The sequence below is a fragment of the Schistocerca serialis genome, chromosome 8 (genome assembly GCF_023864345.2).
Source record: "Schistocerca serialis cubense isolate TAMUIC-IGC-003099 chromosome 8, iqSchSeri2.2, whole genome shotgun sequence".
NCBI classification, from domain to species: domain Eukaryota; kingdom Metazoa; phylum Arthropoda; class Insecta; order Orthoptera; family Acrididae; genus Schistocerca; species Schistocerca serialis.
In genome coordinates this window covers 349,732,732-349,736,644 of record NC_064645.1, presented here as the reverse complement: position 1 = coordinate 349,736,644, position 3,913 = coordinate 349,732,732, and positions in this window count along the sequence as shown.

Here is a 3,913-nt window from a genome sequence, read left to right as displayed (position 1 = left end):
ACAACCACCACCACCACCACCTATCCTACATTTAACCTAACTTAGCCTAGAGTCAAAATTGGTGAGTGTCTAGATCGGTGGTTGGGCGCACCCTCCCCCTAATCCTAGACGTGGCGGATTCCAGCCGTGAGGCGGCTGGCCAATCCACGCCTCGGCGGAAACAGGACAGGTGCGCAGGGTCAAGTTCGGTGTATGATGTCTAATCGTTGTTCCTTAGATATTCCTTAATTACTTTAAGTGATATCTCATTCGCCAGTTTATTTAGAGTTGGGAAATGGTCCCCGTGCCTGAGCAGGTGATACGTGTCAAAATTGGGTAGCTGTTGACGTAATTGCGCTGCTACGTCGTCGAAGAGGTGGCACTCATACACCACGTGTTCTGGGGTGCCTGGTGTGGCCCCACAGTCACACGCTGGTGTAGCCCGTTTCCCGAACCGGCATAAATATGCCGGGTAGGGTCCATGACCTGTGAGGAAGTGCAGCAGTCCTATTGATGGTGTGAAATGTTTTAATTGTAATCTTTCCCTAATGTTGGGCAGCAGTTCATATGTTCTGCGACCGGTTTCTTCATTGTCCCATTGTTGTTGCCAAAGCTCTTCCCCCCTGCGTTTAATTTCCAGTTTATTGCCCACATGTATCCCCATTAGATCGACTATTTTCTCCCTGTTTCCCTTCTTCACCCAGTACCATGTCGCTTGTTCTCTAATTTTAATGTCGAGCGGACAAAGCCCCATTAACACCGTTAGTGCTGCGCCCGGTGTTGTTCTATATGCCCCTACTGATCTAAGAAGCATGTTTCGCTGCACTCTTCTCACAGCCATGGCAGGCATAACCCTCGTGAGCCTGTGGGCCCAGACTCCTGACCCATATCCTACAATAGATGTCAATATACTATTGTGATACAGTTTGATCAATTCTGGTGGCAGATGGAATCGCTTGTGGCCAATTGATATTAGGTTGTTTAGTGTTTCTAATGATTTATGTGCGACAGTGTCAATATGTGATGCATAAGTCCACCTCTCATCGACGATTACTCCCAAGTATCGCGCTTCATGGCGTCGGAGAACTGGCAAGCCATCTATTCTCACTGTTGGGTTCCTGACTAGTTGTCCCTTCAAGAGTAGGTAAGTGGACTTTGTTGGTGAGATCTTCATTTTGGTCGTATGGCACCATGTACTCAAGATGGAGATAGCCCTTTCAATTTTCGGCTCTAGGTCTTCGCGGCTACGGCCGCCAACCAACCGGGACTCTGTTTGCATGTATTAGCTCTAGAATTACCACAGTTATCCAAGTAACGTGGGTACGATCTAAGGAACCATAACTGATTTAATGAGCCATTCGCGGTTCACCTTAATGCGGCTAGTACTGAGACATGCATGGCTTAATCTTTGAGACAAGCATATGACTACTGGCAGGATCAACCAGGGAGCTGCGTCAACTAGAGCTGAGCAGCCGGCCGCCCGGGAGTGTGTCCCGGGGGCCCGCGCGAACACGCAAGCGTCCGCTCAATTATTCTGCAAACAGGAGGAGGCTGAGCTCCACTGCACAATACACCTCGAAACCCTCTCAGGTCCCGGCGGCGCGCAGCGCCGTCCTAAGTACTTGGTCGGGTTCGAGAGAGGCGCAATCGCCCGGAGTTTGGCGAGTAGACGCTTTAGGTGCGACCACCCGTGCTCCCAACTGAGCTTGCCGCTGCCGACAGAGGCCCGGGAGCGTGCTGTCGTGGCATTGCCGGCGGGAGACAACACGCGCCACTTACGGTGACCGGCAGCTCCAACGCCAGCGCCACAGAAGGACAAAAGCCCCACTTGGGTGCCGAAGCGAACTCTCCCAGCACAGCGCACGCGCCAACACGTCCGCACAGCTGCGATACAAACCACCTGCGAGAACCGCAGAGGCGACCGAGCAGCAGACGGCGTCGCGGCGCCGAGCGCCGGGCGGCGGCGCATCCTCAGCGCACACAGTCCTCAATCGGACCAGCACACTGCAGACGTCCACCGCGCTTCGCACCGGGCCCGCGAGGACCTACTTTGGCCGCACGGCGCCGCATGCAGGGTGCGCCGGCGCGCAGCTGCGCCGCCTGCCGCCTCCGTCGGCCGGCGCGCCTGCCACTGGCCGCCCCCACCAGCCGGCTGTAGCGCGTGCGCCCACGCACCGCGCGGCCAGCACGCCGGGAGGCCCCCCCTCACCGGCCGGGGCCGGTCCCACCCAGCCACCGCCGTGTATCGCTTCACACCCAGATGCCATTCACGTTCGTGGGCATGGTGGGTATCGCTGAAACAACCGGTTGGTAGCTCAACCGATCGTCGCCATCACTGATTCACCTCTAGCGAGAACAACCGCACCACAACGGTTTACCAGTTGTTCATTTGCGTAACGTCACCAGCAAACGTAGACGTCCATCGCCATTTGCAAATTCAACGATTGTTGCATGCCTGTGTCAGGTGTCACGACACACTATGTCTGCCCACATACACGCAACAACATGTGCACGCTTCGCGAACACGTGGAAGGTGGACCCCGTACGTATGCGATGTCCAATGCGCGAACGACTGTCAACCGGCCTCTGTCGCATGTCGCAGATGTGGAACGCAGTGCACCATGCTGTCATGGTGTGTGAGAAGAGACGACTATGTCTGACAACACGCGCCACTACATCAACAGACGGCTCATGCTGATCGCCATCCAGGGCATACCACACTGCAATCTGGCTCTTGTAGGGAGACGACACGTAGCTGAGTGCACAACAGTTGGACCGCATGGTTCGCCGTTGTTGGCGCAGTCGTTGTACGGTCACATGTACCACGATGTATCATTCAGTACATGAGGACCAATGTGCAGTACAGTGTGTGATTTGGACGTACAACATCAGCGGATAGTTGACAGAGGCCGTACCACAGCGTAGGCTAAGTGCTTCGCCATGCGAATGCCAATGAACAACTGCGAAGGGCATTGAGCATGTACGTCCCGCTGCCATCCACATTACAGTGTATCGCTGCAAGGTGTTTAACATGAAGCGATACACTGGGGACCGGGCAGTGCGAGTAGCAAACTATATTGCGGGGGTTGCAGTTAGGCAACACTACACTAATTTAACGCGTCGTATGACAATTACAGAGCAGGTTAAGGCCCAACGTGTGTTGGGTTAAGGCCCAACGTGTGTTGGGTTAAGGCCCAACGTGTGTTGGGTTAAGGCCCAACGTGTGTTGGGTTAAGGCCCAACGTGTGTTGGGTTAAGGCCCAACGTGTGTTGGGTTAAGGCCCAACGTGTGTTGGGTTAAGGCCCAACGTGTGTTGGGTTAAGGCCCAACGTGTGTTGGGTTAAGGCCCAACGTGTGTTGGGTTAAGGCCCAACGTGTGTTGGGTTAAGGCCCAACGTGTGTTGGGTTAAGGCCCAACGTGTGTTGGGTTAAGGCCCAACGTGTGTTGGGTTAAGGTCCAACGTGTGTTGGGTTAAGGTCCAACGTGTGTTGGGTTAAGGTCCAACGTGTGTTGGGTTAAGGCGCAACGTGGGTTGGGTTAAGGCGCAACGTGGGTTGGGTTAAGGCGCAACGTGGGTTGGGTTAAGGCGCAACGTGGGTTGGGTTAAGGCGCAACGTGGGTTGGGTTAAGGCGCAACGTGGGTTGGGTTAAGGCGCAACGTGGGTTGGGTTAAGGCGCAACGTGGGTTGGGTTAAGGCGCAACGTGGGTTGGGTTAAGGCGCAACGTGGGTTAGGTTAAGGTACAATATAGGTTAGGTTAAGGTACAATATGGGTTAGGTTAAGGCGCAATATGGGTTAGGTTAAGGCGCAATATGGGTTAGGTTAAGGCGCAATATGGGTTAGGTTAAGGTACACATTGTTGTAAGGAAAGGTGTATTGGGGGGGGGGGCGGCCGGTTTGTTGATTGTGATTATAGTAAGTGGATGCCTGC